General features: G+C 38.9%; 1 pseudogene; it reads right to left on the reverse strand.

The window, feature by feature from the left end:
* Window positions 1–6,843: 6,843 nt before the first annotated feature.
* On the reverse strand, window positions 6,844–6,961 carry LOC124799826 (annotated as a pseudogene).
* Between the last annotated feature and the right edge of the window lie 5,901 nt (window positions 6,962–12,862).

A 12,862-nucleotide genomic window follows, 5' to 3' on the forward strand; every position in this document is an offset into this window, starting at 1 on the left:
AGAATACTCATCATTTAACTTTGCTGATATTTTTATTATAGTCAAAATAATTTTCCAGTTTTAAAGATTTTATAATACTTTTTTGTCATATTTGAAAGCCCTGTTCACAGTACTGACATTATTTGTAAAGGTTACTTTTATATGTTTTTGGGCAGCATTTACTGAGCATGAGAACCTCATCTTATCAGACCAATAAAATATGCTTATTACAAGGTGTGTCCATAAAATAAGGTCTCCAAGGTGCTGGTGCCATGAGGAACACTTTTACAAGAGATCTGACAACACTGGCATGCAGCTTGGCTCTCCCTCCCCCACCCCCATCCCTTCCCTTTAAATTCCCACCAAGCTAAGCCAGCTGCAATGCTCAATCTTGCCTGAGCAGCCATTCACAATGAGCTATATCACCCTTCTCCCACCATGTATGAGTTGCAGGCAGTGGTCTGTTTTTTGAGTGCTAAAGGCACTACCTCTATTGACATTCATCATCAGTTATGCAAAGTCTATGGGACACAATGTATGGATCTCATAAATGTGCAAAAGTGGATCAGAGAGTTGAAGGACATATATACAGGGTGGAGAAAAATTGTCACAAAATTTTAACCCTGGATAGCTGATGCCAGTAGAAACCAAAATTACTAATGTTGTGTAGGTTGACAATGCACCATCTTTTAAACTACAGAAACTTGGTGAAACAAGTTCATATTAGCCATGGGGTTGCCCTGTTGCCGGATGCTCTGGACAATGCATGACCGCAAATGCTTTGCCTGCTGGAGATCGTGATGGCACAGAACCCGTGAAGCCATGGACCCAGATTGTCAACAAGGCACTGTGCAAGGTGGTGCAATAAGTCCCAAAGAAATGTTTGATGTGAGTCATGATGGACAATGTGGGTGGCCAGGTCATTCACTCAAACTGTTCAGAATTTTCTTCAAACCAATGTTGGAGCAGAGGACCCATTCCACTCCATGTAAACACAGTATGGCCTCCATAATGGTGTGGGTAGTGTTTACATGGAGTGGGATGGGTCCTCTGCTCCAATTACACCAGTCAGTGACTGGAAATGGTTATGTTCAGCTACTTGGAGACCATTTGCAGCCATTCATGTACTTCATGTTCCCAAACAATCATGGAATTTTTATGGATGACATTGTGCCATGTCACTGGGCCAAAATTGTTCGTGTTTGGTTTGAAGAACATTCTGAACAGTTTGAGTGAATGATCTGGCCACCCACATCACCTGACATGACTCCCATGAAACATTTCTGGTGCATAACGCCCTGACAACACTTTCGTAATTATAGACAGTTATAGAGACAGCATGGTTCAATATTTCTGCAGGAAACTTCCAGTGATTTGTTGAGAAAATGTCACACCAAGTAGAAGGAGGTCTGACACAATATTAGGAGGTACCCCACGACTTGTGTCACTTCAATGTATAAACTGCTCATGAATTAGGTGTTATGCCTTTTCCCAACGGCCAACTTCTGCCTAAATGGTAGTACAAGGAGCAATCTAAGATCACGGTACATGTGACCAGCATGTCGCCAATCTCTCCAGCTGCTATTTCCAGTAAATGAATTTTAATGATGCCACTGTTTCTTTATTGAAGCAGCTCCGCATATGGCCTCCTAAGGGCTGAGTGGGCCACCTTACTAGATCGCTCTGCTTCAAAAAAAATCTGAGGAGTTGCTGAGAATTAAGCCCAAGTCCTTCTGAACTAAATGAAATGATGCTAACCCTCGGCTACAGAGGTGGTAATTTACATTTTTACATACACCAGTTTCCAATTTACTCTGCCCACTTTCAGAGGATAAAATAGTATCAGAACTAATTATCACAAAATGGCAAGGAATTCTAAAATATTACAAGTTATGTTCATCACAGGATACTTTTCAGTTGCTTGCCTGAGGCCATGACCCACCTGGGTGGCCTTGCAGCATGACTGGCAGCAATCTAACAGCATTCGTTCACAGTTGGAATGTACCTGCTGATAACAATTAATCTGGCAAGGTTTGTGAGACAGTAGTCCAAACCGGTAAACCACAGAAAGTTGAGTAAGGCAATATAGAAACAGAATTACATTCCATTAAGAAAAAAAGGACAGAAAGTCTGATTTTCCCAAACAGAGGTGGAAAGAAGCTATATTCCTTCAATTTACAAGATCATGTAGCCATAGTCAGAAGACCCGTATTGGTATTCACACCAGTAAGGGAAACACTAATAAATGAACACTTTGATTTTAGATGATGTAGTTTACAGTGTTGCTCGCATTGTCAGTGTTTGTTGCTATTATAGTTCTTAAATAAGGAGCATAATAATTTTCAAATTTTAAGAAGAAAGCTGTTTTTCTCAGAAATTAAATTTCTTGAAGCTCTGTGAAAGTGATATAGATGGTATCATTGGATTTGGTTGTGTAGGTTTCTTACAAGAAAGATGGGGCAAATAAGAGAGAACCAAATGTTACATAAAATAAGGGAAAGACAACAACTTACCTATAGAGGAATGGTGTGTGGTGCACAGAAACACATAATAGAAAACACTAGCTTTTGAGCTCTTTTTCTTTTTCTAGTAAGAGTGCACAAATTCATGCATGCAGCCACACAGGCACCCAAATGCACATGCTCACAGTCGCAGAAAGACTGATTATTGAATATTGAGTATCAAAAGCAGTTTCCTGTAAGTGGATGGTGATGGGGAGGGAGCAGGGGAGCAATGTACAAGACAAGGAGGGTGTAGCAGGATAGTGTGAGGCAAACAAATCTGTGGTACTCCCTTGCTACTCACTTGGCACCTTCCTATACCAACTTATTTTTGTCCCATGTGGAGGAATCCTTCGTTTTCTGTCAACACCTAAAACCTCTTGTCTGGTTCAGATTCACTGATGACATTTCCATCGAAGGGATAACCTTTACTCCTGCCCCCATAACCTTAACACCTACTCCCAAATCCGCTTCACCTTCTTTCAACTCAGTGAGCCACTTCCTAGATGTTGATCTCTACTTCTCAGCTGGTTCCATAAATACAGTTTAAATAAGTAAATGATGTATCAGGAAGAAATTATTCACAAGAGATGGAATTCAGTATAAGTGATGTACAAGTACAGACAAACAAATGATTATAATGTCAGAAAAATTGGATGTTTTGTTCGAGAGAATGAGCTCCACAAATTGAGGAAGTCAATAATGCATTGGCACGCCTCTGGCCTTTATGTAAGCAGTTATTTGACAAAGTGTTTATTGACAGAGTTGTCAGATGTTCTCCTGAGGGCCTATTGTGCCAAATTCGGTCCAGTTGGTGTGTTACTTCATCAGAGTCCTAGGCCCTGCCAATAGTGATCCAAACATTCTCAACTGGGGAGAGATTCAGCAACCTTATTGGCCAAGGAAGGGTTCAAACAAGCACAACGACAAGCAGTAGAAACTCTCACCTTTGGAAAGGGCATTATCTTGGTGAAAAGTAAACCCAGGATGGTTTTCTATGAAGGGCAACAAAATGAGACATCGAATATTGTTAATGTACTGCTGTGCTGTAAGAGTGCCCATGGATGACAACCAAAGGAGTCCTACTATGAAATTAAAATGGCACCTCAGACCATCACTAATGGTTTTCAGGCTGTATGGCAGGAGACAGTCAGGTTTTATCCCATCACTGTGTGGGTCATCTCCAGACACATCTTCAATGGACATCGGGGCTCAATTTGAAGCGAGACTCATCACTGAAGACATTCAACTTCAGTCAATGAGATTCCAGGCCAGAGACATGTCTGGAGATGCCCTAGAGAGCAGTGGGATACCAACCTGACTGTCACGTGCCATATGGCCCAACAACCGAGTGATGGTCTGGGGTGCCATTTCTTTTCATGGCAGGATCCCTTTGGTTGTCATCTGCAGCATCATTACAGCACAGCAGTATGTCAATGATATTCTATGCCTTGTTTCGTTCTCCTTCGTGGCAAACCATCCTGGGCTTATATTTCAGCAAGATAATGCCCACATGCACAAGTTGAGAGTTTCTACTGCTTGTCTTCATGCTTTCCAAACCTGAATTCGGCAGTCAGTGTCACTGGATTGCTCCCCAATTGATAATGTTTGGAAGCATTATGGGTAGGGTCCTCCAGTCAGCTCAGGATTTTGACAATTTAACATGCCAAGTAGACAGAATTTGGCACAATATCCCTCATCGCGATGCCATCCAACAACTCTGTGAATCAGTGGCAAGCCGCTTGCATAAGGGCCAGATGTGGACCAACACATTATTGACTTGTTCAGTTTGTTAAGTTCTTTTTCATGAATAAAATATTCATTTGTTCTGAAATTGAAATCATTTGCTTGTGTACATGTACATTACATCTACCAAAATCTGTCTCATTTGGGAAACTCCTTCATAGTGCCTCACTGTCCAAACCCCCCCCCCCCCCCCCCCCCCCCCACACCGCACTCCCCTCCCCAAGCTGAAGTTGTTGAAATATACCCATAACCTTACCAGAGATTTTTTTGAGAGACAGTGTCCTCTTCAGCTCATCCATAAACAGACCTCCCATGCCATCTCCTCCTCTGACACCAATAATACTGTTGTTAACAAACCACCGACAAGCACTCCTCTAACACCATGTTTCATCCTGGCCTTGAAAATTTCAGCCACGCCCATCATCAGTACTCTGACTACCTTTCACCATGCCCTCAGATGAGGGATATCCTACCCAAAATTCTATCCACATCACCCAAAGTAGTGTTCCACTGTCCACGCATCCTACAGAATACTCTTGTCCATCCCTACTCCAATCCTGCATCCCATGAGTCATTCCCTTATGGTCAACCTAAGCGCAAACTTGTCTCATACATCCACCCACCATCTTCTACCACTGTTTAGTGACAGGCATCTCCCATCCAATGAAAGACAGGGCCATGTGTGGAAGGAGTCATGGTATAGATCAGCTAAGGGGTCTGACCACAATCAGTTACTAAGTAGAATGGTAGTCAAGTTGAAGGCAGCATCTAAAATGAAAATTAGACCTCAAAACATGAGCAAATTTTATCTGGAAAATGTAATAAGAACACAACTTTATGAAAAAGATAGATTGCTGCTCACTATATAGCAGTGATGTTGAGTCACTGATAGGCACAACAAAAAGGCTACTAAACATGTAAGCTTTTGGCCAGAAGGCCTTATTCTGAAATAGAAAACATGCACACAGACATTCATGCAAATGCAGCTCATGCACACATGACCACTGTCTCTGTCTGCCAAGACCAGACTGCAAGCAACTGTGCTTGATAGGAGAAGGAATCTGAATGCTGGTGGTAAGGAGACTGGGGCAGGGATGGGGAGGGAGAGCAGGGTACAGGTGGGGGATGGAAAGTGCTCTTTGTGAGAGTGTTCTAGGGTTGAGGTGGAGAGAGGGTAGAGCAGGTAGGTGCAGTTTAGGGGTTAGACCTACCAATCAGACTTAACCAAAGACCAATGTTGAACTCTGCCTGACTCAGTTCATTCCTCCTTCCAATCATGATCTGCCCCCACTGCTCCTAAATCACCCTCTGTTAACTTTCCAGAAATTCTTAACCTTGAACCTTGCCTCACCATCATTCCCAAATCCCTCAACATGCAAGCTAACCTTGGACCTGCAGAAAGAACCACAATCTGAAACATAAAATCTGATCCTGGTCTTATAATCTACCCACTGACAAATCCTCTACAACTTGTTATCATACCCTCCCACCTGTTGATTGTCACTCATTTCCTAATTAATTTCTTTTAATAAGCTTTGAGAAGAGTAAGATTTACAAATAAACTTTTTTACTTATCTTCTTTTCTCATAGTTGGCTATAGTTCATCAAGTCCAGGAGTTGATTCTTGAGGCTGAAATTTTTGACATTGTAGGTTCCAAATAACATGATGAGTCTACACTAAGCCTGCTCTGTAGTTTCTGTTTCTGTAATTTTTATTATCTCACATTTTTCTATATCACACTGACTTTTAAATCAAAAATTAGATTGTTATTGCCAAAATTAAAAACACGTCCATCAGAGGCATGCCCACTACTACTTCATTCTGCAGTACTAACAATATTTCAAAGAGTTTACAAACTTTCTTGACAAAAGAAGACTCTTCACCAAGTTATATCATTATCTTGTAAATGAATCCAGAAATAAATTTAATAAGTATTGCCAGATTGTGCAATTAATAATAGGGATTTTAAGTGTGCTAGATATTTTTCAATTTCAAATATTTATAAAAGAAGAGTAATTTTAACCATACATACAGAGTTGATACTTATTTATCATAATAAAGAAAATAAAGTGATTTATTTTTATACATTTTTAGCCTGAAATATACCACATTGTGTACAAAATCATATGAAATTCTTTTAGAAAAACAGCTGAGATAATATTAAACTGTTTAAAAGGTAGAAAGTATTTTTGGTATCGATAACTTCTGCTGAATAAAGGCAGTGTTAGAGGAGGATGTCCCTTTACAATATCCCCTTCACAATATTTGGAAACAATGTGTTTACAATATTTTGTGACAGACTGTAAGGTTTACCAAACGGTGTACAAAATGATGCCAAAAAGATAGAATACAGGTGGACAGAAGTATCTGATACATAACATATTACAGAAATTAAACTAGAACTAAACTCTGTCTGAACAGGCCTTGGAAAGACCAATGGTATCGAGCAGCCACCGTGTCATCCTCAGCCCACATGCATCACTGAATGCAGATATGGAGGGGCATGTGATCAGCACACCATTCTCACAGCTGTATGTCACTTTACAAGACCAGAGCCACTACTTCTCAAGCAAGCAGCTCCTCAGTTTGCATCACAAGGGCCAAGTGCACCTTACTTGCCAACAGCACTCGGCAGACCAGATGGTCACCCATCCACTTGCTAGCCCAGCCCCACAGCACTTAACTTCGATGATCTGATGGGAACCGGTGTTACTAGTGCGGCAAGGCCATTGCCTATATTACGGAAAACATAAGAAAAATACCTGCTATTCAAGTCATAATCTATACATAAGCAGGACATAGCATTCAGATTTTCAAATCTGTGGAACATACTGTCACGAGACAAATAATACAAAGTCAAAACTATGACATTGCAACACTAAACTGTAGAAATAAATACAAAGACAAGGTAAATTACTAGAATTACAAATTGTAAGTTTACAGCCATGCAATCACACATTCGAAATCTTCAGAAGAGAAGACAAAAATTTCAGAGCCTAAGTGTACGATGAGTGAGCAACTCGAAAAACTCACAACAATGGGTTCAGACCAGAAGAATATACTCAAACGTGAGTTGGAATATAGTACAAAATCAGTCATCCAAATAAACCAGAGTATTTAAGAATATGTTGACTCATGAAAGGACAAAATAATGAAAAAATATTAGGACCTAAGCTTACGATGTGGGGACCGACCGGGAATCCAAACCACACCAGGTACAAACCAACAAAGATGTTTCAACACAACAAAATGAATAAAGCTCATAATCACATCAGTAAGTTCAATTATATGCAAAGAGTAATTGTAAGAAGCGTCTATGCTCAGTCAATACTTGTACGCCGTCCTTGAGTACACACACACACACAGTCACGATGACCAGGGATTCCCAAAACAGAGTTAAGCATGAGTCTGCCCACAATTCAAGTTACAATCAGATACAATATTGCAGTAGGTAAACAGAGTCACAGTTAGCTTTGAATGATGATGTAATCAAGTAGCTGGAGACCAAAATCATTGTATGAAAGTAAACTTGTATACAGCTTGTTATGTTGTCTGTACTAGTAAATGTCTTCCACACTATTTGATAACTCTCCATACAATCTAACCTACATACTTGAAGACCTAGAAGATTCAGTTACAGATGATAAAAAAAAAGATACTGATTTAAAGTTACATAATGTATACAGAAGTCAGTCCCCCTACTTGGGGGGGGGGGGGGGGGGGGGGGGGAACCATACATTTATGTGAAATAACACTGTCTTTGGCAGTCTTGACTAATATTTTACAAACCTCAGTTGGAACACTGATGTAGTTGATAGATGCTTGAGTACATTACCCAGCACCTATGACCTCTTGTAAGTAGACTGGTCCAGCAGGGTACAGTCATACAGCAGTGTGGGGAGTGAATCTGACCACATCTTTCAGTTTCCTCCCTAGAGTTATTATCAGATGCTCCAACAGATAGGTAACTTCCTATCTAGCATTCACATCATATCCTGAAACATTATTTTGTGTTCCAAATATGCTGTTCAATACCTTCTTCACATTACTTGGCAGATGCTCTCTCTATTTATGTTCCAAAAGCAATTTTGTAGGATTTACGTCAGATGAGATTATAAAGTGTTCACATGCAAAACTTTAACAAACAGAGTTAAATGCAACAAAAAATGAACTAACAAGCCGATACACACAGATATACTAAGATACTAGTCCTAATTTTTACAGTATAAATTATGAACATAGCTCCATTTCAAAATTGTAAAAAGATCTGCTCATTTAGTGTCATGGCATATATGTATCAAACTCTAAAGCACAAATCTATTACAAAACATAATTATATAGTGTATCATAGATTTTAAATCAATCAATAGATAAGACAAAACTTTAGAAATCACATCATCCTACATACTAAATTCATAACAAACAAAACACAATTATATGAATATAATAGGGAAACATTCCACGTGGGAAAAATATATTTAAAAACAAAGATGATGTGACTTACCATACGAAAGCACTGGCAGGTTGATAGAAACACAAACAGACACATACATACACACAAAATTCTAGCTTTCGCAACCAACGGTTGCTTCGTCAGGTAAGAGGGAAGGAGAGGGAAAGACGAAAGGATGTGGGTTTTAAAGGAGAGGGTAAGGAGTCATTCCAATCCCGGGAGCGGAAAAAAGGACGGGTATACACTCGCACACACACACATATCCGTCCACACATATACAGACACAAGCAGATAGTCGTATGAATCTGCAAATAGATTTAAACTCAGTCAGTAGATAAGATGGAACTTTAAATTCACATCATCTTACATATTACATTCCTGACAACCAAAACACAATTATATAGTCTTATGAATCTACAAACGTAGTGTATATTTTCTTCTACTTTAGGGGTCATTAAGCATCCATGTTCAAAGTTTTTGTCTTCTACACTAAACGTTAAAAGTACTTGACATTTTACCTCCTTATTTTGCTTACCAGTAGCTCATCTTATCTTTACAGGTGCAATGGACATTTCCACAAAATTCTTACTATACTGGATCTTGTCTCTAAATTGCTCAGATATACCACAAATCGGGCTACCTGTATCAATCAAACAGTTCCCTTCTCACTGGTCAGTCTTAATCTTAATGCATGGACACACAAAATCTGAATCGCCATCTCTGTTATTAGACACTTCATGTAAAAGATCACTTTTAATTTCATCAAATGCTACATTCACACTGTTTTTGCTGGGTTTTATCAGCTTAACTGGTATCATAGCATTACTTTGGTTACTCATGTTGTCAGGTAATGACTAAACACAACAGATGGAATCCATAGCACAACTAACATTACTTATAACAGAAAGAACACAAAACATATTACTGTCAAAATTACATTTCCTGCTTAGATCTTTTTTCACTTGATTCCACCAATCTCGATACAAATTTTGCTAACCACAGCTAACTTATCCCAGAATGCACATTTATCTATGTTATCATCATTCTGCTCCCAAACAAACTTTAAAAAGTTTTCACCTGTATTCTCTACACTTACAGATAATTGACCTTTACTGTTTGGACCATTACTCTACATGACTTTAATGAAAAACTGCTTTGACTGGACTTGTATGCCACGACTCTCACTTACATCATCACGTACATTATTTGCCTTACCTGTATCGTCAACATTATTCACTAATAACTCTGTAACTTTGTTGTTCTTAAACTCCACACATACCTGATACTTATCATCATTATCATCATCATATTCTTCCAAAATTACATCATCAGCAACATCATTAGCAACACGAGTCTCATCTCATCAAAGTTACTTACCTCATTTACATTCATTTACAATAAGCTATCAGTCTCAGACTTACCAACCTCAGTCATTTCACAGCTCTCATTCACACCTGTATCAAATATACTGCCTAATTCAGATCCAATACAGTCATCACCTGCTTTACATATGTCGATAACACTGTTTTCTGACAAAGAGAAGAAATCATTAGTGGATACTACATCAAAATTCTCATTACTCTCACATTCTGGTTTGTGATTAGCACCTACATCAACATAATTAAACATAGTATCCCAAAACTCTTGATCAAAACACAAATGAGAAATCTGATATTCCTTCTATTCAACTTCAAATACCTGTGTCATATCATCAACATTGTGTCCGCCCCTGGTAGCTGAGTGGTCAGCACAATGGGATGTCATACCTAACAGCCCGGGTTCAATTCCTGGCTAGGTAGGAGATTTTCTCCACTCAGGGACTGGGTGTTGTGTTATCCTTATCATCATCATTTCATCCTCATTGACATGCAGGTCACCGACGTGGTGTCAACTCGAAAGACTTGCATCAGGCGAATGGTCTACCTGATGAGAGGCTCTAGCCACACAGCATTTCCATTTCCATTTCCATTAACATTGCTATTATTGTCTAGTTGCAAGAGTAAATTAGGGGTCCTGTGCTTGTTGTGTTTCCTCACTCTAAAACTGTGGACCTTCACTGAGGCAGACCACCATTTCCCAATAGTCACCTCTATGATTGTTTCTTCTATTAAATTGCCCATGGTTATTCCCATTATTCCTATTCTGCTGATGTTCAAAATTTCTGTCTCTCTTAACATTTTGACCCTGATAGGAGTTTCCATTATCCCTGTTTCCGTAGTTATTACAATTGTGATCTCTGTCATTTCGATTATTATGATACATACCTCTTTCTGCTGCCCTATCCAGCCTGTCAACATATTGTAAAAATTGTTCAAGACAATCATCAGGTCCACGTACTAAATCCCACTGCAATCTTTCTGGTAATCTCCTTTTGAGTGCATCAGTCAATGCCATTTCATTAAATGGTTTGTCAAGGTGTGTTAATTTCTTAAGTTGGTCCTTGCAAAATTCTTTCAGAGTACCATCCATATTCCTTTAATCAGGATCATACAGAAATTCACCTTTTATTTTCCCTTGTTCAGCTTCTGACCAAAATTTATTAAGAAATTTTCTTTTTTGAAACTTTGATATGTTCCCATTGACTTAAAATTTAAAATTACCCAAGACAGAGCTTCGCTTTCAAGATATCTTTTAACAAATTTAATTTTTTGATTGTCGCTCATGCCCAACACAAAACTATCTCTACAGTGGTGTAGAAATTCCACTGGATGTACATAGCCTGATGGAAAACTTTTGATAGGAATGTTGGACCACACAATGCTATTGTTTGAAGACAGTTTTTTGTGAATACAGTTTACCTGAACTGCTGAAATTTTTTGATCTAAGACATTTACATTAGTTTGTATATTGTTTTCAACATTTAAAATTTTTTGATCCAAACTACTAAAGTTCTGTTCCATTTTTTCTGCTTTGGCCTTCTGTTCAACTCTGATGTCATTAGCGTTCTTTATCTGTTTTGCAGATATGACAATGAACTCATTCTCCAAAACAATAAATTTATTTTCTAAGACATCAGCCTTTTCATTCACACTTTTTAACCCCCCTGTCAACCCATTTTTTAACTCCAAAAACTGATTACTAAATTGGTCTGTTTGGTATTGTACCCTATTCATTTTACTATTGTTTTCAGTTTTTAGGTCTTTTAATTGTCCTTGTAGTGAAGTAAATTTGCTAACACTGTCTGTCCTTATTTCAGTTAACTGGTCATTAACTGCACTAAGTTTGCTATTATTTTCTATCTTCATTTTCTCTAGCTCTGCCAAAATTAACTACAGAATATCAGTTTTTACTGCTTCTTTGCCGACTATACTTTCACTTGGCTCAAACATGTCCTGTCTGGGTCCCACAGCTTTCACTTCTGCGTTGCTACTACCCCCATCTCATTCATTTTGTTAACAATCACATGATTCTACAAACAAATTAATTTCACAAATAGTTTGTACTTATCTTTTCTTTTTGGTGTTTCTCATCTTAGTTGCAAAGTCCTCTTTCAATTGATCCAGTCCGTCATTGTTGGTAATAACTCGTCACTGTTGATACGACTTTGTTGGGCTGTCCTTGGTCTTTTTTCTTCACGTGATCAAAAATTCATTTATATTTAAACTGCAAATTGCACAGATCCCTGTCTCTTCATCTGCAACAGACAAAACTAAATTATCAGTCATCTGATCCCAGAAGATGCCACCAATTGTAATCTTATCCTCCCTCACATCACCTGTTGATTGTCTCTCATTTCCTAATTAATTTCTTTTAATAAGCTTTGTGAGAAGTAAGATTTACAAATAAACTTTTTTACTTAACTTCTTTTCTCATAGTTGGCTCCAGTTCGTCATGTCTAGGAGTTGATTCTTGAGGCTGAAATTTTTGGCATTGTGTGTTCCAAATGACATGATAATTCTGAACTAAACCTTCTCCGTATTGTATTATATGGAGCTGGGGACCTAGAAACGATGGAAAGGCATTGTCCCCGCTGTAGCCCTCAGTGGTTCACAATCCCACAACAGGCTACAGCAGCCCACACACCCCACCGCCACCCCACACTGAACCCAGGGTTATTGTGCAGTTCAGCCCCTAGTGGACACCACCTCCCCCTGCCCCCCCTTCTGGGAACATCTCACACCAGATGAGTGTAACGCCAATGTATGCGTGGTAGAGTAATTATGGTGTACACGTATGTGAAGA

Source organism: Schistocerca piceifrons, chromosome 5 (genome assembly GCF_021461385.2).
Source record: "Schistocerca piceifrons isolate TAMUIC-IGC-003096 chromosome 5, iqSchPice1.1, whole genome shotgun sequence".
Classification (NCBI taxonomy): domain Eukaryota; kingdom Metazoa; phylum Arthropoda; class Insecta; order Orthoptera; family Acrididae; genus Schistocerca; species Schistocerca piceifrons.